The following is a 16,871-nucleotide window of genomic DNA, read 5'->3' as shown; positions in this document are numbered from 1 at the left end:
AAATAATATTCCTTTAAACGATAACCCCTTCATTCCATGCTTTGAAAAGGAAGAGGCTCTATTAATATTTATGCCTTATCCTTGTTAAAATAACATTTTTGCACTGTAATAATATAAAATTTTTCCTTTAGGATTCACTATTACTTTCTGTAAATAGATGGCGCTTTTCTTCTTGTTGAAAGATAGAATATTTCCGATTTCAATTTTCTGTGAGCATGGCTATACTTTTCCGCCGAAGTTATTTTTGACCAACCGAGATCAAACTGACGATAGAGACATAGAGATCATCTGAGAATAGAAGTGCATTGAACTTTGGGATGGCGTCTTATTAGGATAGCATCTTCCCGCTTATTGGCTTCGTCTTCAGTTCGAATGGCAACCTACTCTTTTACTGAGCTGCGAGACCGCGGTCTTATTTTAGATATAAAATTCTTGATGGTAGTAAACAATTTACTGTGATAGCGGTGAGAAGAAGGAAAGTATAATGTTTTCAGTGACACGCAGAATTTGGTAAAGGTAAGCCGAAAGGGGTGTTGCATAAAACCGAACTGTATTTTTAGCTTCATCGATTAATAATCATCTCATCGATTAGTGCTTGATAATCATATTTAAGTGCGCTTGATAATAGCTAATTCGAGCTTGATAACAGGGTTGAAGTGTTACTTAGTTTATAATGATTATTAAAGAAAGTTTTTTGTGGTTTAGTAATTCCCCCCCCCAAAAAAAAGGATGAAACCTTTAGATTCCCTATGAATATCATCATTCTGAAACACTGTTGCACTGAGAGTTAGTATTTAACTGACTAGATATTTGTTTCAGTGTTAATTTGAGCTTTTTGTAAACTTCTGATGGGAACTGCAATAGCGATAGCCTACACAAGACATACTTAATTGATTTGGGGGTTTAAGATGGTAATGCAGATTATTAACCTGCGAATAAAATTGTTTTGCGCAATTGAGGTAATGTGTGTAATATTAAAGGCACAAAATCTGGTAATTGTGGGATGTATGGTCTTTATATCATTTATGTACGTATGTCGTGTATTGCATATTAATAATTATTCATAAACTTGCTGTAATTTTTATAGGTCTTCAGCTTATAATAAAACCCACTGAACTGAATTCCATTTGATTAAAAACCTCTTCAGGAACGATAAAAAATAATATTGTATCAATGAGTACGAAATCCAATCATCTCCAATTTCTGACGTTAGAAACGTCCTTAAAGAAGTTATTTCCAAACTTTTGGGACTTTTACGTCACATTAATATACATTTCTCATCCCTGCGTACATCACCACGGAAAATGCCCTTTCAGAATCAATCGACAGAATCAATCAGAATCAATTGGTTTTTATACTGTAAATAGCTTCAAGTAACCGCTTTAAATTTACAGTCAATTCATCATTACTTTTCGACAAAGTAAATTCTTGACTTAATTTCTTAAAGCGGTCACCTTCCGGTAGTTTGCTGGTTGGAGCTTCTAATAGTACTCTAAGTTGTTCTTCAAAGAGAAGCACCAACTTTGGTAGTTGTTTCTGCTTCACTGCTTGATTTTTCATTTGATGAATTTGGTGATGAATCTGGTGACGGAAATAAACGCTTCATCAAAGCAGCTGCTAGTTCTGTAGAAGCTTTTGATGGCATTTTATTTAAGTTGTTTAGTGAATTCATCAAATCTATGATGTTTTTGTTGATCCTGCTATAGATGTAAAAATCGATATTTTCAGAAAGAGAACTATTTCAGATTCTTTTTCATTTAACTTCAGATTCTTGTTCAGTTAACTTCTCGCGCATGAAGTTGATAGAAATCTATGCTGTTCGTAAAGTGGCTTGTTTTTCAACCATAGCGTTAAGTGCCATTTCAACTAGTTTTAACGCCAACACTATCGATTTTATTAATTCCAGGTTTAAATTTGTTAAAAGACGTTCAGATCCAAGTTCAATGAGTACATCCTTTGTAACGTCATACAATTTTACAAACGTTTCAAGCATTTTCATCATTGAATTCCATCTGGTTTTACAATCCAGAGAGAGTTGTTGCTCTATCTGTAATTTTTCTCTACATTTAGACTTGAACAAATCTGAACGCACAATAGAATTTTTGAAAAAAATTACAACTTGTCTCATAATATTTATGGTTTCCTTGAACGATTCTTTCCGTAATTCAGTTTCATTAATGCTCAAACCATTATCAACATCATCAAAATCATCAGTCTCTCCTGAACTTTCGTCTATACTTTCTTTTGTCCCTGATTTTTCTTTATAAAAAGTTTTTGTAACAGCCAAATGCAAGCTATGCGCAAGGACATGTTTGATAAAAAGCAGGTGATTCTTTTCCGAACTTGATCGTAACACTTGCTCCATTCCCAGTAGTGGATACAATATCGTGCTTAAATGATAGACCAAAAAATTCGAGGTACAATTTTTTTTTTTTTTTTTTTTTTGTTTGTTTGTTTTGTATCGCAACTGCCAAAAAATCTTTTCAGTCCAAGATTGATGCTTTTTTGGCAGGCAGTATGCAGATTTATATTCAGGAATCTCCGGTTACCGATGCGGGTCCATTCATCCATGTTAATGGAGAATTTCTTTGATTCGGCAATATCTTTTTTAATATCATTTTTGATTTTTTTCACAGTTTCCATATGGTTATAAATAAGAGCCATTACAGATTTTTTGTTGGCTGGAAGCTTCATACCCCTTAAGGCCAATGATTGTCGAATAAACTCTGACTGAGTGATTTGACGAATTGGTAAACCATCTACTGCAGCCATTTTTGCAACAATCTCTTCAATTGATGTTTTGATTACGATATTATCCAAAGCTTTTATTTTTTTAGCTGTCGTTTCTGCCTCTGCTTTCTCAACGTCAATGTTATGAACGCTGTTCAGATGACGACGCATTGCTGACGTATTTCCATTTAAAATGGAAATTTTTTTATTGCATTCATTGCAGCATGCATAATTTTGGTCTGCCTTGGCGAAATGACTCCAAACGGTTGATCTTTTGTTTTTCGGCATGATTACTATTCTAGAAAAAATATAAAATACTATTCTAGAATATGCGTATATTCACGGCTGTAACTACAATAATATTAACCGTTTTTACCAAAATATTGCTAAAATTTCGACTAAGTTTGTGTTGAGATATTAGTAATTGCATTCTTATTGGTTAAAAGGAAGTATAGCTTTCTGTCACTTCCGATGCATTAACTTTCTGTCAGGTCCGAAGTATTCCGAAACTTAATCCATTCTATTTGTTTATAATTTTTTAAAACATGATCTGCTTGTATCTCTGTTTGTATTTCTGCTTGTGTCTCTGCGTGTATTTCTCTGCGTATTACTCTGTAATAAATGTTCGTTTTGCGAAACACGGCATTTTCAGTGTTCAACAATTTGTAATTTTTTTTTTTTTTTTTTTTTTTTTTTTTTTTTTTTACTGATACTAAGAAAATCATTATTTAATATTACATACACGTTCCTATTCAAAATTAAAAGTATACTGTTTCTATCGGTAAAGATAAAAATCCTTGCATCTCTATGTACTGTACTTTATGTACTGTAAGCGGCAACAAATTCATCTCTCTACCAAAACAAGTTTCAACACTATTCAGGTAAAAGTAAAAGCGTTATTTTACTGTATATATTTATAAATCCTTTTATTGTTTAACTTTACTTATCGGTAATACAATTACAAAAGTTTTAGTTTTGATGTACTTAAAAAGGAGCAGTTTAATGACACCAATAAAATGTCTTCTAGGATTCTTGAGAAATAAGTTGATAAATAAATTAAAAATAAAATGCAGAACGAAAAACATTTTGTATGTACAGAGCTCGAAAGCCCGTCAGGTTTTGATTCGAGTATCGAGTACTCGAAAATGACCAAAAATTATCGAGTATCAAGCTCGAGCCTACGCTCGCTCCAAACTCTACTTTGACTGACAGATTGTTATTCGGTTTACTAGTAGTTTTATCTTATTAAAACTAAATTTACTATCTTTACATCTATGACCGTCAACCCCGTGATCATTGATGGCCAACCGCCCTAACGGTCACTAGTTTACTTCGGTTTAATTTTGATGTTAGAAACAGAGTCTTTACGAAAATTTTCCAATGTTACATTTCCGTGCATTTATCATCCATGGAATATTGCAAGTGTTGTCATTAAACAAAACAAAAGATCTTTAATTTAGCTTCCATACGATATCGGGGGGGGGAATCCTAGCATATTATCAATTGGCAAAACAGATAAGATCTTAACTGATTTTTCGCATTCTGCAGTTCCTTCGCAAGATCAGCGACTTAAAGTCGATAAATTATCTTCTAGATAATTTACTGTGCTATATTATGTTAGTGGTCATCATCACGTAGATCGCTAAAAAACTAAGGACTTTGATATTCCCCTTCGGTTTAATAACCTTGTAGCTTACTAAAGCTATGTTCAATAAATGTGGGAAGTAGACAAGATACACAGGAAGGGTATACGAAACCCTTTATTTTTCACTCTTTACAATGCTTTCTGGACTTCGAAATACAGAGACCAACCACTTTTGGTCTGAACGTAAGAATATAAAAATATTAACTAAACTCTAACTTAACTTTGGAATAATAAACAAGGGCCTACGTGGAAGATTGGCCGTATATTAACAGGAAGCCGTATGTAGTACAGAGAACTGTTAACACTACAATACGTTTAAAATTATTAAGAGGATTAAACCTCTGGCCTGGAAGGCAACCAGCAACCGAGTAAAAACTGCTAAGGCAAGCGGCCTGCTTCTACTAACTCCTTCCTCTTCCTTGCTCGGCAAAAAGCCACAACTTAAGTACTTGGCATTCGCCAGACAAATTTGCATAAATAAGTTAAAGCTTTTAATTCTGGCCGAAAGTAGAAAATAAGAAGTGATAGTAAAGATTTAAAATAAAATAAACGTTAGTAAAACTTAAGATCCTTACATACTTCCCGCCAGAGTTAATTAGTTTGAAACTGAGGACTAAAACGACCTTGTTGAAAACTTTTAGCTCTAGAATCTAACGCGAGGCCAATCTTTTACAAAAATTCCTCACTAGAAACTAGAAATTTAAAAAAAATTTGTTTTTACATTATCAGCTCCATGGACAATTACTTTTCATCTGTACTGCATCTAAACAGGAGCTTTTAGTTGAAATCTGGTTCCTTCCAGAGATCTGGAAGGAAAACTAGTTTAATGAAATGTTACACAATTAAATGGCAAGTAACATGAATATTTATATTTCTCCTAACATTCTTATTTCATTCATGACTTTTATTTAATTATCTCTCCCCGTGCTCTCTGACATGTGTTGTAAAAGAAAACACCGAACACGAATGTGTTTATGTACCAGTGTTCAACACTACCTCTATAATCAAACACTAACGTGTTAAAATTCAACATAACAAGACCTCGTAACACACCTTATCTTCATCTCTAAACCCTGAGGTACTATTCTGAAAGTGGCTAACTCTGAAGTGTAGCGTCAGAGAGCCTAACTACATTCATTCAACCTTTAACACATATTCACAATAATTTGGTCTTTTTACAGTCACACGAATAAGTTTAAAATTTTTGGCATTACTTTCACTTTTACCATATCACAGTATTTCTTAACATTTAAAATAACAGTTCACATTGTATATAAGGACATATTAACATGCCGCTAATTTTACGCATTTTAAAACATACATTAGTAGTACATTGTTAACTTCTATTCTTTTCCAAGCAAGTGCCAATTCTTCTACATTGAAATACTACATTTCAAAAGTCTTTCAGACTAAAACTTCTTTCTTGCCAGAATGTTTTAAATAAAATTTATACAATAACTTTTACAATATTCAAGTATTTACACATTCCTATTATAGATCAACTTTAGTTTTACTCGCGAGTAATTGAAAAACATAATACCAAAATAGGTAACAACTCATTTCTCGCCTTTTGGCGATAAAGGTAGACCTCACATGAGGTAAAACGTCTTGAAATCTGCCACTTGCAGTAAGAATGAAAGATTAACTTAAGTTTGCAAAGTAACATAAAGTTTTACTTATCTTTGTGATATTCGGACATTCTTTTCTCTGCCCAGTCCTGGAAGGTAGCGAATATTCGTGTTTTATTTATCCTCCTTCTTGTGCGGGCTGGCCCTTCAGTTCCTTCCTCTAGGAGCTTTCTTTTCCCTCCAGTTCGGTCACCCTTGAATACCTTCTTTTTCGCCTCTGCCTGTGGTCTTGGCCGTTTGATGGCCGCTGGTCTTCGCGGAACCGGGACACTTCTCTCTCGTTCCTGCTTGGATCTCGTTGCTGGCCGTTCAAATTTTCCTTGTATCTTTTCCTCCGCCGCTGGTGGTCCTTCCGCAATTCGGCGACATTTGCTGCGTAGAGTCCTGTCCGATGAGTAGATCTTCCGTTTGGGAGCCGGGTTATAGTTGCCGTTATTTCTCCTGGCTCTCTTTGCGTTCGTCGTACTTCTCCCTTCTTCATTCTGGGGGTGGTCGTGCGCTCTCTTTTCTGGACGGTGGAACGGCTTCTTTTTCTTGTTACCTTCTATTTTCCAACGGGGAAACTTTCTTTTCAATTCCTCCTGCCTCCTAATGGCTTGTCCTTGTGCTTGTCGTTATTCCACCTCTAGAGCTTGTGCCTGCCGTGCCGGATCCTGCAAAAGATCTTTAAATATTTGCATTTTATTACGGTCATAGTATGGTTTTATTTGGTCAATATTTGCGCAGCATATTTCACCATTCCTGGCTTTTAACACCACTACAGCGTGAGTTATTTTTTCTATGACATATGGTCCTTCAAATCGTGGAAAAAATTTGGCGGTTTTATCTTCTGGTGCTGAAGAAAGTGAATGGTTAATTTTTAATACTTCATCTCCTACTTTATAAGTTACTCCCCGTCGTTTCATATCATAATAGAGCTTCTGTTTTCTTTGTGCTACTTCAGTGTTCTTTTTTGCTTCTTTAATTAATTTTTCTATATCACCCATTTTAAATTCTGGGAGGCTCTTTGTTGAACATAAAATAATTTATCTAACGGCGTTATAATCTTTCTGCCTAAAAATAACTCAGCAGGAGTTTTGCCCGTTGTATCATGTTTTGCGGTCCTAAGGGCGAAAGCAAATTCATTGACATAGTTATCCCAGCTTTTATGAAAATTTTTAACATAACTACGGATAATTTTCACTATATATCTATTGACCCGTTCCGCTATATTTGATTGCGGCCGATACGGGACCACTTTTAAATGACGTATGCCCAGTTTTTGGCACATGTCTTCAAATATATTACTTACAAATCGAGGACCGTTATCCGATATAACTTTTAGGGGCGCCCCGTATTTTAAAATATATTTATTTAAAATAGAATCAGTAACTAATTTCGCGGAGGCTCGTTTTAAGGGAACAATTTCGATCCACTTACTAAAATGATCAACCATAACAAGGAGATACCGACTTTTATTTAACTGACTTTTTGGGAAAGGGCCCAATAAATCGATGCCAATTATTCCATTTGGAAATTCGGATTTAATACTATTTAGAAACCCGGCCGGGCGGAAATTAATATAATTAACGGCTTGACATGTTGGGCAGGACTGGACATACGCCCTTGTTAACTTTTGCAGTTCAGGAAAGTAGACTGCCTCGCGTACGCGCTGGATAGTTTTTCGAATACCAGCATGAGAAGCTAAAGGGCTGTCATAGAGCTCTTGCAGGATATTTAATCTAAGACTAGCTGGGATAACAGGTCGAAATTCGTTGTTGGAATTTGTAGTTTTTGTATAAAATAATAGACCATCTATTAGTTCGTAATGGGCCGCCCTATTTCTTATCGCCACAATATCTTGGTGGCTAAAATTTTCAGGATCCTTTAAATACTCATAAATGTTTCTAAATTTAGGATCCTTACCCAGTTCGGTTATTACAGTTTCTCGGGAATTTATTGTACACGCTGTGAGCATTGCCACCTTTACAGTATTACCTTCTTCATCTATTTTTATTCTGGATAGGGCATCTCCTACTCTATTTTCCTTTCCGGGGTATGCTTGATTACCAGATTATATTCTTGTAGCTTGAGTGCCCATCTTATTAACCTTGGGGATAAGTTTTTCCCTGAGTACAATCTAGTTACCGCCGCATGACCAGAATACACTGTTATTGGCGCTCTTCCAAAATAGACTCGAAACTTTTGCACTGCTAACAGAACTGCAAGTGCCTCTCTCTCAGTCGCGGAATAATTTCTTTGTGTTTGATTTAAAGTTCGACTAAAAAATGCCACGGGTTGCTGATTTTGCGAAAGTACCGCTCCTACCGCATAATCCGAAGCATCCGCTGAAATTTCTAAATTCTCATCCTTTTCAGGAAATTTCAACACAAGGGCTTGCGTTAATGCTTGCTTTAATTTTTCGAAAGCACTATTGGCTTCGGCCGTCCACGAGAATCTTGCCTTTTTCCTTTTTAATTTTAACAATGGTTCAGCAATAGCTGCAAAATCTTTTATAAAGGACCTATAATATGAACAAAGTCCTAGAAAAGAAGAGAGCTTCTTCGCCGTATTTGGCGGCGGATACTTTTGTACAGCGATTATTTTTGATTCGTCTGTCTCGATTCCTTTCTGAGATATTTTGTAACCTAAGTATTTTAATTCAGGGGCTGCAAATTTGCACTTTTCGACATTAACTTTTAGACCGGCCTCATTTAATAATGAAAACACCTGTCTTAAATCCTGTACATGTTGGTCCAGATTATCACTAGAAATAATGATATCGTCTAAATAGATAAATGTGGACTTTCCAAGAACAGGCCTTAGCACAATGTCCATACATCGCTGAAATGTTGCCGGTGCCCCTGAAAGGCCAAACGGCATACGCAGGAATGCATAAGTGCCAGACTTGGTTATAAAAACAGTCTTAGGCACGTCCTCCGGTCTAAGCCCTATTTGAAAATAACCAGTCGTTAATTCTAAAGTCGTCATATATTTGGTAGACGTTATGTTCCTTAGAATTTCTTCAATAATAGGTAACGGATATACCGGATATTTAGTTACGGAGTTTAATTTACGATAGTCAATCGCGAAACGCCACCTTTTTGGATGTGTTAATGGATAGTCATTGTTTTTCTTACATAAAACCACCGGGCTAGCATAACTACTTGAGATGAGCGTTATGATCTTTTTACGTAACATATCGCTAATGTGCCATTCTATAATTTTTTCTTTATTCTTATCATACCGGTATGCTTTGTGGCGAACTGGCATTGAGTTTCCGGTGTCAATACTATGGTTAGTAACTTGAGTAAATCCTGGAATATCACTAAATAACGAAGCAAATTCACTTACCACTTGTCGGATTCTTTGTTGCTCTTCCTTAGGCAGTTGGTTAAGGTTTAACATTGGCGGTTCCGTTTTTTCTTCTCGAACTGCTTTCATCGTCAGCTTAAGGGACACTTCATTAAAATCCAGCGTTGCTTCTGCCTCTGAAAGAAAATCTATCCCTAAGATAATATGTGCTTGCAGATTCTGTACTATAAAAAACATAACCTTTACTTGTTCGTCCTTGATACGGACGTATAGCGGTAATTTACCTATGCACTTGCATCTTTCTCCTTGCCCAGCTAACACTGTCGTATTATCCGAATTATATATGCGATATTTAAGAAAATACTTCCTAAAAAAATCTTCTGCCACACAGGAACACTGCGCGCCTGTATCCAGGAGTGCGGTGGCTGGGATGTTATTCACCAACACTTCAATCTTCGGAAGAGTCAAATTTTTCACCATTACTGTATTTAACTTGAAGGAAGAGGGGTTTTCTTGGCCTTCGGATTTCCGCACTTTCCCGTCAGCAGAAATCCGTTTTAGTTTAAATCTTTTTTTCTTTCCATGCTTTCCTTCTTTTTCCACTGGCCTTGAGACTTTTTTTCTGGATTGCTATTGAACTGTCGACGTTCGCCTGCTGTTTTTGGATGCTTGGGTTTCCTTGCCCACTGATTCGCTTTGCTTCCGTAGCCGTGTGCTTGACTTTGCTGTGGTCTTGGCTCACCAAATTGGTTTCGTTGTTGATATTGGCGTCTTCTTTCAATGTCCGCTGTTCTTCTACTTTCAAACTGGATTGCTAGCTCAAATAACTTTTCCAGTGTCGTCGGATTCCTTAATTCAATAAAGTCTTGTACTTGGGGAAGTAACCTCGGCAAAATCACTTGAATTATCTCAGGATCCGGACGGTTTCCATACAGGAGTTTGAAGACGTGAATTTTTCTTAAAATAAAGGTGGAAAGATTTTCGATTCTTTGCTTGATATATGCTGAAAAGTTCCGTTTCTAATTTCGCACGATCCTTTACGACAGGGAAGGCTTTTACTAGGGCAGTCTTGAAATTTTCGTAAATATAGGTGGGACTTCCCGCTTGACCCAAGAGACTTCTGCCTATGCATTTGAACCAATTAAGCGCTTGGCCCATCAAAGCGCTGGTAGCTAAGGTGACTTTTTGGGACTCATGCACGGGATACATCATGAAGTGGTCATCTAGTTTTTCCAAAAAGCTGGTTACCGGAGAGTTTCCATTAAATGTTGCTTCTGGTTTCATCGAAGAGCGCATGGTCTGGACGATGTAACCAAATCCTTCCAGGGCGGCAGCTGGCATTTCTGGATTCCGAGCCGCTTCTGCAGGCAGCACAGGTTCTTGAAACTCCGCCATGGTTATTCTTCTTCGTCGGGCGCCACTATCAGGTTCTGTGTTTCTCCTTACTTGCTTTGGGAACATTCAAGAACCGGACTCGGAACAGGGAGCTTACTAAAGCTATGTTCAATAAATGTGGGAAGTAGACAAGATACACAGGAAGGGTATACGAAACCCTTTATTTTTCATTCTTTACAATGGTTTCCGGACGTCGGAATACAGAGACCAACCACTTTTGGTCTGAACGTAAGAATATAAAAATATTAACTAAACTCTAACTTAACTTTGGAATAATAAACAAGGGCCTACGTGGAAGATTGGCCGTATATTAACAGGAAGCCGTATGTAGTACAGAGAACTGTTAACACTACAATACGTTTAAAATTATTAAGAGGATTAAACCTCTGGCCTGAAAGGCAACCAGCAACCGAGTAAAAACTGCTAAGGCAAGCGGCCTGCTTCTACTAACTCCTTCCTCTTCCTTGCTTGGCAAAAAGCCACAACTTAAGAACTTTTCGCCAGACAAATTTGCATAAATAAGTTAAAGCTTTTAATTCTGGCAGGAAGTAGAAAATAAGAAGTGATAGTAAAGATTTAAAATAAAATAAACTTTAGTAAAGCTTAAGATCCTTACAGTGTGTTCTCCACATTAGTTTTTTTTTTTTTTATTTTTTTTTTATTTATTTAAGAATGCAAATTACGTGTAGTACTTGTATTTCTAATATAAAACCATCTACATTAAATCTGATATAAAGTAACAAAACTATATTTTAAAAAGCAGTCTCTTATAACACAGAAAAAAAGAAATTTAGATTTACCAAATCTTTCTTATTTTCAACTACGCAAAGTTGTTCTTATTCAAAATTTCCAACCGGGTGAAAATTAAAAAAAAAAAAAAAAAAAAAAAAAAAAAAAAAAAAAAATTCTTGGGGTGGAGGGGTAAAGGAGGCTTTTCAGATTTTATATTACGTTTATTTAACGTTTCGTGTGTAACCTTTATTTGTTTAAGGCGTTTTGTGTTTTACTTTTATTGTTATCATGTTCTTTGCATTTAAACCACATAAAATTCAATGCAATAGCAATATCACAAAATATTTAAAAACAGCATATCTTTAGAATTTCCGATACACTGTCTCGCGAGCCTGGAGATAAAAATGTTTTTTTTCATACAGTGTTGCCATTGCTTGCTTAAAAATCGTTGAGTTTGATTATCAAAAATTTGTTAAACTTTTACGAAATTTAAAATAAATAATAAAACAAATTCGAAATTCAAAATTCGGACTTCCAAGTGCCCATGTTTGGTTGGAGGACTACGTTATTTAAAATTTGATATCTCTAGGTACCGTTCTTCTTTCACAATGCCAGAATTCTTTAGAATTCATAAACAGACTAAAGTTAATTATCGAACTGCAAACACATTATGAGTTATAATGTAGGACTTGTTACAAACCTGGCTGTGTCTAGGTTCCAGGTATCGTTGCAGGCTTTGAACCTAGACGATATTTCGAACTGAGTGAATGATATGCTGGATACTGTTGGATAGTGGATATGCTGGAATGATGTGCTGGACCAGCAAATACGCAGGACGAATCGATTGTATTTATTTCCTTACAGTCTCTTTTCCTCATACCTAGAGAATGACGGAGTAAAAGACAGCTAAAGAAACACTGAGAAGAATTTAAAAGGGAAGAATCTCGTTAAATTCAGTGTGCTTTGTCCGGAAATCTAGCTTTGGATTTTCAAATCACCAAGCTCTTATTATATGAGAAAAGCATATGGTAGGACTCGAACGTCTTTAATTCTTTCCTGCCTCCCTTCCATCTAATGGAAAACTTTTGGGTGTGAAACATCTTTAATTTCTTATATTAATCCTTTCCATTTAAAGGATGACTAGAAGGAATCAAATAGCGTTTTTTTCTTACATTTCTTTCTGCTATGGAACTTTTTTAATATTTTACATTCCGCCCTCCCATTTGAAAGATGTATCTTAGGAATCAAATGACTTTCCTCGCCTGCTATCTAACTGGGGAAAGAACTTCCAGTAGAACAACTCAACTCAGTGAAGATTGAATGAATCAATCTGCTAGTTTTCAGTTCAATCGTTATGAGTTTTCATGCGAGATCACATGGGGAAACGAATTTGACTTTTTTCGGGAATCGAGCCCAGATCTTCAGATAACAGTATAGGTATGCTGACTAATAGATTATAATAGGGAATGGGAGGAATATCTTTAAAGGAAGCTATATTTAATATAAAATATGTAACTTAACACTAAAAAAAACATGATTTGGGAAGGAGTCCTATTAATGACAGTACAACTATAAAAACACACTTGTATTCAAATTACCAATCTTTAAACTATGCGATTAGTTTATATCAGAATATTTACATGCAAGTGGTACAAAATCAGATTCTAGCTTTAGCAGATTTTAAGAATATTTACTATTTATTATGCTTCCTTGAATTTGTAAAAGTTTCAAGAAATAAAGAGCAACAGATAAACCTCTTGATTGGCCTGACAAATATATCTTCCAGATGGAATGATACAGCTTCAACATAGGACAGTTTATATAATGATTATAAAATTCGATTGCATAAAAGTTTGGACTGATAATCTAAAAGAAAAAATATTTATTAACGGTCTATAAATTTTTCATTACAATTCTACCGTTCCCCTTTTTGTTTCATCAGACAAGGTGTGACGGGTCTGTCATTGCATATCAACCCTGCATTAGACGAAAAAACAGCGCTCACAGTTTGCGGAGTTACGAAAAACTTCTGAATTGTCGATAAGCTATTTTGAGACACAGGCGGGCACTGGATCCAGGCCAGAATTTCTCCAATACACGGGGTTCTTCCTCTAAAAAGCTGCCAGTTGCTTAACTTATCTTCTCTTGCTGACAGGTGTGTAGACTCTACTACCTTCGCTAATAGAAGCTAAATGATATAGAAATAATGCAGCATTAAGCCTGATCATTTCTGATTTCAGTTTTAGTTTGTTAAGAGTTCAATTTAGTCGTGCTTGTATTTTATTGTAAGCACCGGATCTTGATGGGTTGCATATCTTCACTTTTCGAAAGAAAAAAATCTCTTTTAGTTCTGCATTTACTAACGCTTGAAAGTTACTATCAAAATGCAAGGTCAAAGACCTTTAGCAATAAAACTGGTATATTTTGAATTTTTTATTTTCCTTGGAAAGACGGGTTGAATTATTGATAATTGTAAAGATCTGCGACGGAAAGTTGAAAAAAAAAAAAAAAACAGCTTAGTATTTGTTTAAATTAATTGTAGTGAACATGGTACGTTATTACGGCTTAGCTAAAGGCGTAGGTTTAACATATCCTACAGATAACTCTATAACTTTGCATAACCTATTTTTTATTTTTTTCATTCATCATTTTCTTTTTTCCAGCAAGAACAGGTAATGATAATAATAATAATAATGCAGTAATTAATACTGATCATACAAACAATGAGACCTTTTACAGAGTTGCTAGAAATATTTTGTGCCTAGAATACTTGGGACCAGGACCCAAAACTGGATCCAAATAAATGAATCTCTAGCCCTGTTATAAAATTTGTGTATAGTCCGATTAAAATTTTAGATTTGAGAAATGAAGATTTTTTTAAATTATCCTTCATAGAGACTGGACTTTCAGCATCTCATATTTAAAAAGTACATTTTATTCAAAACGAAATTAATTGTAATAGCTTATCTAACACTCAAAAATAAATTTTTCTGAAGAATTTTTGGATTGAAATGCGTTTAACATTATTACTTTAAAAAATTTCAATTAAAGATTTCTATTTGGCATTAGAATCATCTTTATCAAAGTTATTACGGTTTTTGAAAGTCACGATGTGTTGTACTATGCATTTGCTCTCTATGTGATTTGGCAAGTGTTATTCGGGAATAGTCAGTTTCCTGCGAACTGTCGTTAGACGTAACTTAAGATGTTTTCTTACTGCTTAACAGCCTAAGTGATTCAATTGCAATAAAAGGACTCGTTAATTATTTAAGTCATTATATTATTATTTAGTAATATTTCTAATTGCCATAATTTAAAATGTATTTAATGTATAATATATATTTAACTGATAATTTTTATGAATATTTCCAGCCTTATTTTAATTAATAATAGATGTTTCTAATTCCTTATGTTATAAAACTCATTACAAAATCATTATGATTATTATTATACATATGGTTTAGTGGCAGACCATTGTCACATATAAGACAAAGTCCTTGTAGGGATAGCATTTCATACGCAGAGACACAAAACGATAATAAATTATCCATGTAGTCACTGGAGATGGCGCAAATGAATATCGGGTAAATAACGCTTTTCATTCATTTCTCTGTGTTGTTTCCGCTTACTTCGCGGAGGGGTGAAGAATGCATACTTTGAGTTCGGCATCTGTAGCTGAAACAAGAAAAATCAAGAGCTGAGCTAGTAAAGAGGCTAGAATCAAGAGTTAAGCTGTTTGGTTGATGGTACCATAACTGCAAGAGTCTGGTCATGAAGCTGGTTCGAAATAACAGGATTCTTTGGATATTTAAGGGAATTTTCAAGCAAATCAGACACTTTTTTGAGGGGGGGGGAACAATTAATTATATCAGAACGAATCATTTTGATTTGAATGTAATAACACAGCACCAGGCCGTTTTCTATTATAATAATCTTTGAAGTTATAGTTCTTGATAGAAATTGAACTATTGTTCACCTGATTAATTTTACGAAGGAATTTCCTTGCGAGTTTGGCGATAAAACTACTAAAAATGAAGAAACTTTGCTACAAATTGTATTAAAGAAGACTATTTACAAGAGAATTTATAAACTATGTCATTAAGTTTAAACTTAATAAAAAGGTCGGTTAAAGCATTTTGCTTCTAATTGCATAGTGTTTATATATTCCAGATCAGGTATAAGTAAATCATGTACAATTAAATGTGATACTAAAAACATCCTTTTAATTAAGGAGTTGTAGTTAAATCTTCCTGAATTAAAGTCAATGCTTAAATTGAAAATTTCACGCAAAGGAAGCAAACAGAACACTTTTCTTCTAAGCAGCATAAGCAACATAGTAAAATTCATGCTAAAAGAGTTTTAATTTTTAATGGAAGCTATTTTATTTTTAATAAATTAATGAAAATGAAATTTGCACAGAAGATGAAACATAGATGCTTAATATTTTCTTTCATACCATTCACACAATTCATACACCACAATTCATACAGTTTGGTTCACATATAAATGATATATGCATTCAATGGCTATAGTGGGATTTCATTGATACCTAATTCATATTATTTACACAGAATGGTTAACGTATGATTACTATTACTTAAATATTGACATTTTTTGGATATAAGGAGTAAGTACTTTGTGAATTTAAGTTCAATTATTGAACTATCGACGGGCCTGGACATGCAGTTCATGCATTTTGTTCCCTTACGCAGTGTATGCGCTCAATGATTATAACAAGATTACACTGATGTTTGATGTGAATATTAAATGCACACAGTTGTTACAAGCGAGTTACATTACTGCTTAAATAAGGATCTGTGTTTTATTCACTTATGCAGTGTATACATACCGTCGTTTCGACAGGATTGCACTGATATCAAAATTATACATTTTATATACACAGTGGTTGCATCGTGATAACACCAATGCTCAATTAAAGTATTCAACTAATGCCTAAATGTTCTAATTAGATACTTAAGTAGGTAGGGATATTTACTAGCGATGGATGATCAGCTCCGGAACCGATTCACTTTACTGAATCATAGAACCGATTCAATTCACTAAATCATAGAACCGATTCACTTCACTATAATAAACCAATGGTCACCACTCCGGCGAAAACGGTACGGCAGTTCACCGAGAGCTGTTGTTGGGAAGCGTGCTAAAAGTTTGGTTCCTGTTAATGTAAACACTAGCAGTCTTTCCTTTATTATTTTAGCGGAAACGTCTCTGACCTATTTTTTATGTGTGTTATGTATGTATATATATCTATATGTGTGTGTGTGTGCTTTTGCCTTGCTTGTGTTCCATCTACTAATTTAAAAACAAAACATTAAATAAACCGACGCATCTCAGCGAAACTGATCACCCCTGTTTGCAAATGGCTGGCATTTTTTTTTTCCGATTTGGCAGTACGAGGATCTGTTTAAAGTAAGTAGATTATAGGA

Source organism: Stegodyphus dumicola, chromosome 5, assembly GCF_044657685.1.
Source record: "Stegodyphus dumicola isolate Sdum_Otavi_A_Nest chromosome 5, ASM4465768v1".
Taxonomy (NCBI): domain Eukaryota; kingdom Metazoa; phylum Arthropoda; class Arachnida; order Araneae; family Eresidae; genus Stegodyphus; species Stegodyphus dumicola.
Note: the sequence above shows the minus strand (reverse complement) of the source record.